The sequence below is a fragment of the Acinonyx jubatus genome, chromosome A1, assembly GCF_027475565.1.
Source record: "Acinonyx jubatus isolate Ajub_Pintada_27869175 chromosome A1, VMU_Ajub_asm_v1.0, whole genome shotgun sequence".
NCBI classification, from domain to species: Eukaryota; Metazoa; Chordata; class Mammalia; order Carnivora; family Felidae; genus Acinonyx; species Acinonyx jubatus.
Genome location: NC_069380.1, coordinates 133,394,972 through 133,409,413, shown reverse-complemented (window position 1 = coordinate 133,409,413; position 14,442 = coordinate 133,394,972).

The following is a 14,442-nucleotide window of genomic DNA, read 5'->3' as shown; positions in this document are numbered from 1 at the left end:
TAAGGAGCTGGTCACATGACACAACTGTTGCAAAGATTAATTAAAAACCCATACAATAGGGACTCCTGAGTGGCTCACTTGGTTAAGCATCTGATGCTTGATTTCAGCTCAGGTCGTGATCTCATGGTTCGTGAGGTCAAGACCCACACTGGGCTCTGTGCTGACAGTGCAGAGCCTGCTTGGGATTCTCTCTCTTCCTCTCTCTCTTAGTCCCTCCCCTGCTCTCTCTCTCTTTTTCTCAAAATAAATAAATAAACGTAAAAAAAAAAAAACAGAATATACATAGGCCCTCAGGAATCCTGAAATGAATTTAATCAATTGATATAAAATTGTCAATATAGAACATTAATTGAGTACATCTCCTCATAATCTGCCTGTACATTCTTTCTACGAAGAAAATGGTTTGTATCACTATTTGTATTCTACAATTGACAAGAGTTGTGGTTTCGTTGAAAGGCAGAGATAACCCAGTGTACTATCCCAGATACCCAATCACCTTTTTTTGCCCATTTCCATCTTTCCCACTGTTTCCTGACACCTCCTACAACTGAAAAATTCCCTGTGATCCTCAAAGAAACATGGGGCAACCCCAGATAAGACTTGAAACACCCATGGTGTGGCATCAGCACCTCCCGCCTCCCAACTGCACAGAACTTTGCCTCTGTTCTCCCCACCCTTGTGTCACGAAGCCACCTCATGGACAGGCATTTACAATGACCCAGTACACTCCTGAGCGAATGTAAAACAAACAGGACTTCAAGTATTGTAAATCAAATGCAATAAAGTTGAAAGTGTAGGCAACAGGTTTCACCCTAGTCAGAACTACCTCGAAGATTTTTTCTTTTTTCTGAGTGCAGTGCTGGGATGCAACCTTAAACCAACTGAATCAGCATTTCTGTGGGTGGGCTTGAGCCCTGATAGTCTATAAATCTCCCTGGATGATTTTCCTGTGAATTCTTACACGAATTCTTACACTAGCTCTGCTAGTTAAAGTGCTGTCCGGACACCAGGGCACAAGGAGCTAGAAGTTCATTAGATGTCTCGGGCCTCACCTAGACTTTCTGAATCAAACCCTACAGATTAACACACTGTTAGGTATTTTGTACGTAGGTTAAAGTTTCAAGAACCCTGGTGTTGACCAATGGTTCTCAAACTTTAGCCAAGCATGAGAATCACCCAGATGGCTTATTATAACATTGATTGCTGGGTCCCATCCCCAGAATTTCCAATTTGGTAAGTCTCAGTGGGGTCCAAGGATATGACTTTCTTACAAGTTCCCGGGGAAACACATCTTGAGAACCACTTATATAGAGCACGAAAAAGTTCTGAGGAGGCATCGCTTCTTCCAGGCAAACCACACCGTGTTCTTGGCTTACCTATTCCGTTGAGCTAGTTGGTTCTCCGAGCAAATAAATGAATTCACATACCCCAAACTCTTCAGGGCGACCCTAGAAATTGTTGCAAAGCCAGGCAGGGAGTTGGTCCTAAGAGCAGGAATGTACAGAATGAGTCTTGGGCAGAATTTACTCACCTTCCCCTCTAAAGTCCTTCGATGTCCGTCATTCTTTAGGTTTTCTTGGCAGTAGAAAGCCAATGTCTTCTTTCCCCTCAGGCTATAGTGTAGGAATGACTCCACTTACATCGCAGTTACCTTAGCATTTTAAAAACATTTCTTCGTTCCTTCCTTCCTTCTTTCCTTTCTTCCTCTCCTCCCTCCCTTCCTCCCTTCCTTCCTTCCGTCCGTCCTTCCTTCCTCCTTCCCCCCTCTCTTCCCTCTGCTCCACTTCTCTCTTTTTCCTCTCTTTTACTTTTTTGCCCACCAGAGAGTCCTAGTTACATCAGAATGGCTTGCAATTAACTGCCACCTTGTTCTGTGGCAATCTCTTTTAACATTTTCCTGATCCAAACCTGTTCCCTGGGATAACAGCAGCCATAAGTCTCATTTTATAGATGTGGCGTCTACAGCTAAGTTACCTGCCCAAAGGTACTTAGCAAGTTGGTGCTAAGGCCTGGTCACTACCCACAAACGCCCCTAAGGGCTTTTCAACAAAGAAGCCATCCATTCAGGCTTGCTTGCTCCAGCTGTCCTCCTGGGAGAAAATGTCACTGAGGTAAGTGGAGGAGCCTGGAGTGTTGCTTGCAGAAGTGGGCAAGGAGGAATGGGATTCTGCATGCTTCCAGGCGGGAGCCCACGGCTGCCCCTGGCATCTGTCTAGCAGCCCTCAGGGAAGTGGAATGTTAAGGCTGAGAGAGAGTGAGTGGGGAACTCCAACTATACGAGGGCCTGTTGGTGGGTCCCAGCCCAGTGACTGCTTTCCAGAGAGCCTGGTAATAGGTGGGTAGCCCAAGGATTTCACTGCCATCAGTCGTGCGTATTTCCTTTATCCCTTCCTTCTTCCTCACAGGGCTTACCTAAGGCCACCTTCTCAGGGTGGTTAGGAGGATAAAGGCTTTCTTCCAGCTGCCCCGGAGAGTTAAAATGTAAACGTGTCGGCCTGGTTCTCCGTTTCTTTTCCCCCTCTCGTTCATTTGGTCTGCTTGCCTTCTCCCACCTGCTGGCTGCTTCCTGGGATCCTCCCCTTACAGGGGCCTCTCTTTTCCCCTTGGCCTGATCTAGCCCTCTTGTAATACTGTGTTGGCTAGAACAACTTTTGATAAATGCTCTGAGTAATGGCTCTTTGTATGACTCTTCCTCCTTGGTACATCTTCACTACTCCACAGAGATGTCTTCTCCGTGTGATTGTTTCTTATCAATGCTACAGTCCCTGGCCACTCTCTGCATGCCAGGCACTGAGCTAAGTTTGTTTGTTTGTTTTGTTTTTTTAAATTTTTAAAAAAAATTTTTACCTTTATTTATTTATTTTTAAGAGACAGAGAGAGACAGAGCACAAGCGGGGGAGGGGCAGAGAGAGGAGACACAGAATCCCAAGCAGGCTCCAGGCTCCGAGCTGTCAGTACAGAGCCCGACGCGGGGCTCGAACTCACAAACCGTGAGATCATGACCTGAACCGAAATCTGACGCTCAACCGACTGAGCCACCCAGCCACCCCCGTTGGTTTTGTTTTTTAAATTTTGTTAATATCTATTTTCGAAGGAGAGAGAGAGAGAGAGCGTGAGCGAGGAGGGGCAGAGAGAGAGGAAGACACAGAATCCAAAGCAGGTTCCAGGCTCCGAGCTGTTAGCACAGAGCCCAGTGTGGGGCTCGAACCCACAAGCTGTGAGATCATGACCCGAGCCGAAGTCACATACTCAACCAACTGAGCCACCCAGGTGCCCCACTGAGCTGTTTTTTACATAGGTTTGTTTGTTTCCATTTAATTCTCCTAATCCTGCATGAAACAGGTATTATTATTGAACCCATTTCACAGATGAAGAAGAAATCAGAGGGGTCACCAAGAGTTTAAGTGACAGTTTTTTAGTAAATGTGTTGTGTTCCAGAATATTATAGCAGATTCCCATTGAGGAGGTCCTAAGGGTAGGTTACTCCCAAACTTTCATGTGGTCAGTCCCCATACTGTGAGCTTCAGGTAGAGGGATGACAGAAAAGGACCTATTCTGAGTTATCTTTTGGCAAGGTGAGTAGGTTATAGGGAAGGCCATACCATGTGTGGGGAACAAGCACAAGACACAGTGCCACAGGCCTCTCGTCAATCCCAGATGTGTCTTGTTTAGTAAAATGCAATGGTTGAGTTATATTACTTCCAAGAATGTGTCCAACTATGAAAGCCTATAAATATACAAAAGCTTTAGAAAAGTAGAAGTCCCGTTTGATCTTAGCTGCTCCCCCTTTGTGTTTGTTAACAGGGAGTCCAGCCTTCCTGTGGACTAGTAGACCAGTGAGGCATATGACCTTGAGTGACGCAGAGGGTGTGGCTGATCATTCTCTGCCATGAGGGGAGTATCCAATGGCAGAAAGGAAAATTTAGCTGAAATGGTTTGCTAACACTCTACTCAACTAAATTCCTGTTTTATAGTCCTGCAGACAGGGATGCTTAAAGCTCTTACCTCTACTTGCCTTCTCTCTTTGCTATGGTCCAAACTGGGAAAACATGTTTCACATCCAAAGCCTTGAGAGCTGCCCTCTAATCAGGGATTTACAAAGTGTGAGCCCAATCCTGTGGCCAAGTGCCATTTCCTATCTCCTGGAAACTGGGTTCTTCTGGAAATGGAGGTAGCTTTGGAAAGAAGCTATGATGGGGAAAATGTGGAAAAAAGAAATCATAGAAAGCATGGGGGCTTCTTCTCTACCCAAAGCTTGGCTCCAAATAGCTGGGAAGCTCTTGAACCGGGTGAGAATGGCATATTCTAATGGGAACTGTGAGCTAAGAGGAAGCAACCTGAGTCATCATCTTTCCATCTGACTTCAAAACCTTCTTTGGAGAGAGACAAAGATGTCCAGAGGAAGGCTGAGGCTAAAGAAGGAGAAGGAAAAGAAATTTAATTTGGAGATAGCATGTACATTTCCATCACCTAGCTCAGGTAGCATGGCTCCTGTGCTCAGGATGCCCAGGGCCATAGGTGAATTATCTGTGATCCCAGTGAGAGGCTAGAGATCTAAGCTGGTGTCAGTTTGAACCCTACTCAGTCTAGTAGTTACGCCAATGATCCATTACTTAGGGGCAGGGAATGAAATGAAAGCTCTGTTGCTACTTTCCTTACACCCCACTGGTTTAACAGAGGGCCATGGTAGAAAATATCCCAAACTAGAAGTCAGATGACCAGGGTCCTTGGCCAGGCACTATCATGCATTAGCAATGTGATCCTGGCCATCCTGCCTCGTCTTTCTGAGCCTGTGCACGCTTGTTTGTGAAGTGTAGATTGTTGTACCCATTCTTCCTACCTCGTATCAGGTGGTTTATGAGGTTGAACTTGAAAGGCTGAATATTAAACACTGAGAGAATGAGTATGGTAGTGTCTTAGGATTAGTGGCTTCCAAAAAACAATAAATGTTTATTGTAGTATGTCAGAAATTTGGGGGAAGTTAAGCTGAGTGGCTGGGGTTTGAGAATTCTCAGGAATTGGCAGTCAATATAGCTTCCAGGGCTGTGTCATCTGAGGTTTGACTAGGGCTTGAGGATTTGGTTCTCAGACAGTGTCCTCACATGGCTGGCAAGTTGATGCTGGCTTTTTTTTTTTTTTTTTTTTGACAGGAGGCCTTAGTTCTTCACCATATGGACCTCTCAGGGCTACTTGAATGTTCTCGTGACATCCAGCATGTTTCCCCCAGTGCAGACTTCCCCTGGTTACATGGGTCAGCCAGATTCAGTGTGGAAGGGACTACCTAGGACCATAAATACCAGGGGTCAAGAATCCCCGGAACCATCATAGAGGCCATTCTGTAAGCTGGCTACTGCCATTGTCATCAGCTTTATCACTGAGAATATTGCTGTAAGGTGGAAATTTTCCAGCTTACGTGTTGACTTTGGCTAAAATTCAGGCTTTCTTTCAGCACAGCATTTCTTTCTGTTCACTGAACTTATGACTCCAAAATGTATTTTTTATTTATTTATTTTTCAAAATGTATTTTTTAAAGGCCATTTCGAGAGCAGGGGCGAGTAGGGAGGCAATGCAAATGATGGGAAAGAAAAGGCAAGGAAGTATCATGGATACTTAAAAAGAGCAATGACTAAGGATTGGGCAAAGGGGCTCAGAAAAGTTTCAGGAATGCTAAGTCAATATTGTCTTTGCGAGCCTTCACTGTGCCTACCCTTGAGACAAAGCAGTAACAGAACCAACCTTAACCAATAGTTTCAAATTTCCACCCCAGCAAACCTGTGATTAGTTCTGCCAACAAAAGGCAAATGCAGGCTTGACTTCCTGTGGTGTGTCCAGCGCAGGCTCCGTAAGCGGTCAGCCATCATGGAAATGGTTGGCAAAAGTGGCCAAATCAGAAAAGAAAGCGTTAGGTTCAGCGACCTCCCTTCTGCTCTGAGAATTGCATGGTTTTTTTTCACAATAGTGGAATACAATCAAATCTTGACCGGGGCGCCTGGGTGGCTCAGTCAGTTAAGCATCTGACTGCGGCTCAGGTCATGATTTCACAGCTTGTGAGTTCTAGCCCCGCATCGGGCTCTGTGCTGACAGCTCGGAGACTGGACCCTGCTTCAGATTCTGTGTCTCCCTCTTTCTCTCTGTCCCTCCCCTGCTCATACTCTGTCTCTCTCTCTCTCTCTCTCAAAAAATAAGCATTAAAAAAAAATTTTTTTTTAAATCTTGATGGGATTTCTCAAAGGTTTCCTTTCACTTTTTGTCTCAATCAAAATTAAAAAAATAAAATGTCAAAAAAGAATACTCCTTATATTTATAGGTATTTTTTTTAAACTTAATAAATGAATTTCACAGGTATTTATATAATACCACTAATGTGCCCGAGGCCTTTGTGAGAGTGGGGAGGGGGCACAGTGAAGAGAAAATTAAAAACACTGCCTTCAGGAAATGTATGGTGTGTGTGGGAATGACAGAGGATTAAACGAAAAGAGCTGAAAGGGACTATGAAGCCACAGGGGCAAACACCATTGACTGGCTGACCCAGGAGTCAGTCTAGTACCTTCTCCTTGCCCACCTTCCACTATAGATTAAGAAGTGAGGTACTCTCTTTCCTGGCCTCACTGGAAGCTGGGAATGTCCACATAACCCAGTCTTGGCCAAGGAGATATAAAGTCTGCTGAAGGCATTTGGGAAAGTTTCCTCTTACTTTATAAAAGGGACCCAGTGTAAGAAGAGGGCTCATTCCTTCCTCTCCTTCCTGCCTTGAATGTGGATCTAATGGCTAATATGGAGGAGTTATCTTGTGACCATGAAGCATCAAAGATGAGGCCAAAAAAACTATATGTAAAGCATGAAAGGAACCTCAGTCATGGATGGCATTGTTGTATCACCAAACTGACCCCAACTGCCTGCCTCCAGATTTCTAGTAATATTTATTTCATCATTTTTTAACATTTATTCATTTTTGAGAAAGAGAAAGAGAGTGTTAGTGGGAGAGGGGCAGAGACAGGAGGAGACACAGAATCTGAAGCAAGCTCCAGGCTCTGAGCAGTCTGCCCAGAGCCCAAGACGAGGCTCGAATTCATGGACTATAAGATTATGACCAGAGCTGAAGTTGGACGCCCAACCAACTGAACCACCCAGGCGCCCCTCTGATAATATTTATTGAAGCCACTTTTTAGGTGGCTTTTCTCATATTTGAAAATTATTCCTAACTGAAATGGAAGATAGAACTTAAGGCCAAATGAGAGTGTTAGAAAGTAAATGTAATGAAAAATCAGTGAGAAGGAGTAGAGAGTAAAGGGAGGGCTGGTTAGAGGAATCGGAGTCCATGGGGAGCACTTGGATAGGTGGAAACGTAGCTCAGGGATGAAGAATGGCATTCTAGAATGGATGCACTGAAATCTGTTTACTGTTGTCACCAAATCTGTATCTTTGAGGACGAGGTTGTTATGAGTCCCTGTTCCCTAAGATGTGACACACGGCTAAAGACATTTCATATAATTGAAGATAATACAGGCTTCTCATGTCTGAACACAGGCTCTGGCATGAGGTAGACATGGTTTTGGGTCCCAGCTGTATCACAAACTGGCTGCATGAGTTTTTAACATTCTACACAACCTTGTTAAAGCTTCAGCTCCCTCATCTGTAAACTCCAGGCAAAAAAAATTAAATAAGGTAACACAAATATGGCACATAGAGCTCAGTACAAAGCAGTCAAGACAATGAGTGGCAGTTATTATCATTACTGTGACCAGATATTATATTGTCCTTCTTTACATGCCATCATAGGGATGCTTTCTTTTTTTTTTTCAATATATGAACTTTATTGTCAAATTGGTTTCCATACAACACCCAGTGCTCATCCCAAAATGTGCCCTCCTCAATACCCATCACCCACCCTCCCCTCCCTCTCATCCCCCATCAACCCTCAGTTTGTTCTCAGTTTTTAAGAGTCTCTTATGCTTTGGCTCTCTCCCACTCTAACCTCTTTTTTTTTTCCTTCCCCTCCCCCATGGGTTTCTGTTAAATTTCTCAGGATCCACATAAGAGTGAAACCATATGGTATCTGTCTTTCTCTGTATGGCTTATTTCACTTAGCATCACACTCTCCAGTTCCATCCATGTTGCTACAAAGGGCCATATTTCATTGTTTCTCATTGGCACGTAGTACTCCATTGTGTATATAAACCACAATTTTTTTATCCATTCATCAGTTGATGGACATTTAGGCTCTTCCCATCATTTGGCTATTGTTGAGAGTGCTGCTATAAACATTGGGATACAAGTGCCCCTATGCATCAGTACTCCTGTATCCCTTGGGCAAATTCCTAGCAGTGCTATTGCTGGGTCATAGGGTAGGTCTATTTTTAATTTTTTGAGGAACCTCCACACTGTTTTCCAGAGTGGCTGCACCAATTTGCATTCCCACCAACAGTGCAAGAGGGTTCCCATTTCTCCACATCCTCTCCAGCATCTATAGTCTCCTGATTTGTTCATTTTGGCCACTCTGACTGGCATGAGGTGATATCTGAGTGTGGTTTTGATTTGTATTTCCCTGATGAGAAGCGACGTTGAGCATCTTTTCATGTGCCTGTTGGCCATCCGGATGTCTTCTTTAGAGAAGTGTCTGTTCATGTTTTCTGCCCATTTCTTCACTGGGCTATTTGTTTTTTGGGTGTGGAGTTTGATGAGCTCTTTATAGATTTTGGATACCAGCCCTTTGTCCGATATGTCATTTGCAAATATCTTTTCCCATTCTGTTGGTTGCCTTTTAGTTTTGTTGGTTGTTTCCTTTGCTGTGCAGAAGCTTTTTATCTTCATAAGGTCCCAGTTGTTCATTTTTGCTTTTAATTCCCTTGCCTTTGGGGATGTGTCAAGTAAGAAATTGCTACGGCTGAGGTCAGAGAGGTTTTTTCCTGCTTTCTCCTCTAGGGTCTTGATGCTTTCCCGTCTCACATTCAGGTCCTTTATCCATTTTGAGTTTATTTTTGTGAATGGTGTGAGAAAGTGGTCTAGTTTCAATCTTCTGCATGTTGCTGTCCAGTTCTCCCAGCACCATTTGTTAAAGAGACTGTCTTTTTTCCATTGGATGTTCTTTCCTGCTTTGTCAAAGATTAGTTGGCCAAACGTTTGTGGGTCTAGTTCTGGGGTTTCTATTCTATTCCACTGGTCTATGTGTCTGTTTTTGTGCCAATACCATGCTGTCTTGATGATTACAGCTTTGTAGTAGAGGCTAAAGTCTGGGATTGTGATGCCTCCCGCTTTGGTCTTCTTCTTCAAAATTACTTTGACTATTCGGGGCCTTTTGTGGTTATAGGGATGCTTTCTTAACCCTCTGGAACCTGAATGTTCCATCTATCAAATAAGAATGTCATCTCTCACCCTTTCAAAGTAACACCAGCATTCTTCCCAGAGCTAGAACAAATAATCCTAAAATTTGTATGGAACCATAAAAGACCCCAAACAGCCAAAGCAATCTTGAAAAAGAAAACCAAAGCAGGAGGCATCATAATCCTGGACTTCAAGCTATACTAGAAAGCTGTAATCATCAAGACAGTATGGTACTGGCATAAGAACAGACACTCAGATCAATGGAACAGAATAGAGAACCCAGAAATGGACCCACATACGTATGGCCAACTAATCTTTGACAAAGCAGGAAAGACTATCCAATGCAATAAAGACAGTCTCTTCAGCAAGTGGTGCTGGGAAAACTGGAGAGCGACATGCAGAAGAATGAACACAAAAATAAACTCAAAGTGGATGAAAGACCTCAATGTAAGACAGGAAGCCATCAAAATCCTCGAGGAGAAAGCAGGCAAAAACCTCTTTGATCTTGCCCGCAGCAATTTCTTACTCAACATGTTTCTGGAGGCAAGGGAAACAAAAGCAAAAATGAACTACTGGGACCTCATCAAAATAAAAAGCTTCTGCACAGCAAAGGAAACAATCAGCAAAACTAAAAGTCAACTGACAGAATGGGAGAAGATATTTGCAAATGACATATCAGATAAAGGGCTAGTATCCAAAATCTACAAAGAACTTATCAAACTTAACACCCAAAAAACAAACCATCCAGTGAAGAAATGGGCAAAAGACATGAATAGACACTTCTCCAAAGAAGGCATCCAGATGGCCAACCAACACATGAAAAAGTGCTCAACATCACTCATCATCAGGGAAATACAAATCAAAACCACAATGAGATACCACCTTACATCTGTCAGAATGGTTAACATTAACAACTCAGGCCACAACAAATGTTGGCGAGGATGTGAAGAGAGAGGATCTCTTTTGCATTGTTGGTGGGAATGCAAGCTGATGCAGCCACTCTGGAAAACAGCATGGAGGTTTCTGAAAAAACTAAAAATAGAACTACCCTATGACCCAGCAATTGCACTACTAGGCATTTATCCAAGGGATACAGGTGTGCTGTTTTGAAGGGACACATGCACCCCCATGTTTATAGCAGCACTATCAAAAATAGCCAAAGTATGGAAAGAGCCCAAATGTCTATCGATGGATGAATGGATAAAGAAGATGTGGTATATATATGCAATGGAGTATTACTCAGCAATCAAAAAGAATGAAATCTTGCTATTTGCAACCATGTGGATGGAACTGGAGGTTATTATGCTAAGTGAAATCAGAGAAAGACAAAACTCATATGACTTCACTCATATGAGGACTTTAAGAGACAAAACAGATGAACATAAGGGAAGGGAAACAAAAATAATATAAAAACAGGGAGGGGGACTAAACAAAAGAGACTCATAAATATGGAGAACAAACTGAGGGTTGCTGGAGGGGTTGTGGGAGGGGGGATGGACTAAATGGGTAAGGGGCATTAAGGAATCTACTCCTGAAATCATTGCTTCACTATATACTAACTAATTTGGATGTATATTTTACAAAATAAAAAAATAAAGTTAAATTTAAAAAAAAGGAAGTCATCTCTCAAAGGTGCATTAAATATTCATGAAGGTCCTTGTGGAATTGTGTGAAGCAATTTTGCCTATATATAACATGAAATTTTATTTTATTTTATTTAGTCCTTTAAATACACTTTTGAGCTAAAAATCACTATGTGATTTTTTTTTCCCCAGCAGAAGATATAAGAATTAGACAAGGAGACAAAGATCAAGTCTTTAAACAATGACCTTTACATTCAGTGAATGTTTCAGGGTTGCTATAGTCCGAAGTAAACTGTCTTAGATATTAACAGTTTCTAAAGGAGTTTGGACCTCAAGGCATGCTCTGGAAAATTCTGGGTCATGAAGTTGTCTCTTTTAGTAAGACTTTCTTGTATTGTATCCGGTGTTCACTGTTAACAAAAGATGAAGGATATATGGGGAGATTGAGAGTAGGAAAAAGATGCCAAGTCAAGAAGAAACCTGGAAGCTGCCATCTGAATGTGCTTTTGAATTCTTGAAAACTCTCCAAGGGTTTCCAGATGACGGTTACTCAGGTAAGTGATTGAACTCTGAGCATTAACATGAACAAACGCATACATTTTCTCACCTCCACGCATTTCTTCCTGCTTCAAACTGGGTGCCTTTCAAAATTTTTCCCTCCTTTATCCATGGTATTTCTTAAAAGCCTGTATGACACCCCCAATCAAAATGTGCTACTTTTGTTCTCCCTTAGATACTTGCTTTTCACATTTCAAAATCCCACAGGTATTCCATGCTCCCTGAAGGAAAATAAATAGATTAAAGAAGACAAGAGATAAAACACCAAAGGCAGTATCCCTCAAAGAATTGATAAATTCGGCTTCATTAAAATAAAAAACTTCTGCTCTGCAGAAGACATTATCAAGAAAATACAAAGGGAAGCCACAGACTGGGAGAAAATATTTGCAGAAGACATGTTTGATAAAGGATTATTATCTGAAATATACAAAGAACCCTTAAAACTCACCAATAAGAAAGCAACCCAACTAAGAATGAAGCCAAAAACCTTACAGACGTCTCACCAGAGGAGATATACAGATGGCAAGTGAGCATGTGAAAAGATGTCCCACGTCATATGTCATCTGGAAAATGCAAATGAAGGCAACAATGAGATGCCACTACATATCTGGTAGAAAGGCTCTTTCTGACTGCCAGCGGTTATGCTGGAGCTGACTCAAAACTCAACTTGCTGTATTTTCACTTATTTCGCAAGCTGGTTGTTCTACACGGCTGTTATTAAAAATTGAAGGATACAAACTTAAAATCAGATAAATTATATCTTAGGTAACAATTAAATCATATAAACTTATAACCAAATAAATATCCAACACTCATCACTTCCCCAATGTTTTACTATATGTTATTGTATGTGACCTTGAGGGCATTTTTCATGTGGAGTATCCGTATGGTGACAATGCTCTGTATTAGTGTGCTGCTTTGCGTATCTTCCCTATTCCACATTCAGTGACATTTGGGAGAGCTGATGGTTGAATATTTTCCATCATCCCCTGCTGACCTACCCTTCTAGCCTCAGTTTCTCTGAACTGGGGAGGGGTGGGATATGTTGTGGAATTCTGTTGAGGTTCGATAGCCACTTCATTCCCCGAGACACCTTTCCTTCTAACGCCTTTAATCATAGGCTGGTCAGAACCTCCTTCTACCCTATCCTGTCCTCAAAAATTTTTACCGAAATTCTTCAAAAGTTCTACGTATTGATGAAGGCTCTCTCCCCGAACCCCGCCCCCCACCACCTCTCCAAGGAAAAGACCAGAATACTTGGACTTCCAAAGATTCAGGGGTGTTATTGAGCTAAAATGTATCATTGGCATCTATCTTTGAGAGATGAAGTAAAAAAAAAAAATAAATAAAGGTGACGTTAAAGATGAACTGGAACTAGGAAATCCCATAGGAGAATGATGAACAGAAAGTAGCTGCCTGTGGAGGCGGGCTCCAAACCAGACCAAGCTGACGACTAGATAAGAGGAGGCAGTGTCTGGTTCCCCATAGCTTTGAGACCTGCCTCCGCCACAGGTGTCACAAGGACCTCTTGAAAAGTTGCATTAACTTTCATTTTGCACTAACGTTTATTCCCCATGTGCCAAAAGTAATGTTAATTGGCAAAAGAAATTTACCACTGAGATTCTGGCCTGGAACAGTCTAGGGAATGAGCTGTGGTCTGCAATTTTGTTGGCCTTTCCTCTTGAAGAGCTTTGCAGATCAGCTTTTTCAGTCATGTTAAAGTGAGTGCTGCCCAAGGGTGCTAGGAAATGGACAGGTACCATGAACAGGGTTTTAGAGCCAAGCCAGAGGACCTCCTTTCTAGATGAGCACCAGGCTTCTGCCACAGTTTGAATAAGAAAGCACTGTATGGAATAGTTCTCAGACGTTTTTAAATCAAGAACATTGTGTAAGAGCTACTGTGGTTTTTACAAAGGTCCCGTAGGCAGATTCCTCTCAAGTATTATCTGGACAAGGCAGATGCTTAACTCACAATGAACTACAAGTTCCTCTTATTGGAGCATTAAGTCTATGAAACCATAGCGTGGTTCTTTTTTTGCTTGGCTGATAGGAAGCTCTGTTTTCCTTTAATTATTGGAACTTTCCTTAGACATGATTTGTTTTCATTCTTAATAACTTCTCCCTTCTCCTCCTCCTTCACTACTTGTTTTGTGTCTATTTTATGTTGGCCTTTTTTTTTTTTAATCTTGTCATACTTGTATTTGTTATATGTTAAATGTTATAGAATATTTTTAAAGGATAATTACGTAATAGAACGGCCAATGGATCAGTGAAGTTAGTGTGTTGGATTATGAGTAATCCAATGTGGGTACCTAAGATCTAATGAAAGTAAAACAATAAAATATTTTTTGGAAGTCATTAAGGTTGTAAATAAATACTTGAGAAGCTAAGTAAACTCATTTTCAATGGTCTGCCGTATGTCCAGCCCAATGCTAAGAATGATAGTAAATTGTAAGTTGTAGATACAGTTTACTGAGAATCTAATTTTATTGGATGGGGAAGTCTTACCAACAATTATAATTATTAGCTTCCATTATTAGATGCCAGCCATGTTCCAGGTGCATTCTAGACATTATCTTATTTACTCTATACCCTTGAGATTCTATTTCAGTAGGTCAGTTTTCCTATTAAATCGCTACCTACAGGTGGAACTGAGAGTTTCTAATCCAGAATAAAAGGAAAAGGTGTAACTGCATGCATTTCACATCCGATGCCAGGCAGAAGCCAGTGAGGCCGTGACATATGCCCATGAATGGAGGACAGCAGCCTGCCTGGAGAGAGGAAAGTATGAGGTCAGCTGATGGAACCACAGATGGGGACATTCAATTCTGGAGGAGAACTGGGAACGAAGATAATGCCTGTGACAGCACTTAAGGAAAAAGCAAAACCACTTCACCTTAAAAGTGATTGTACTAAGAGGCACTGTGGCCTTGCTACAAAAATAGTAGCTCTCCTGAAGGCTGGAGAGGAGTGTTAAGGG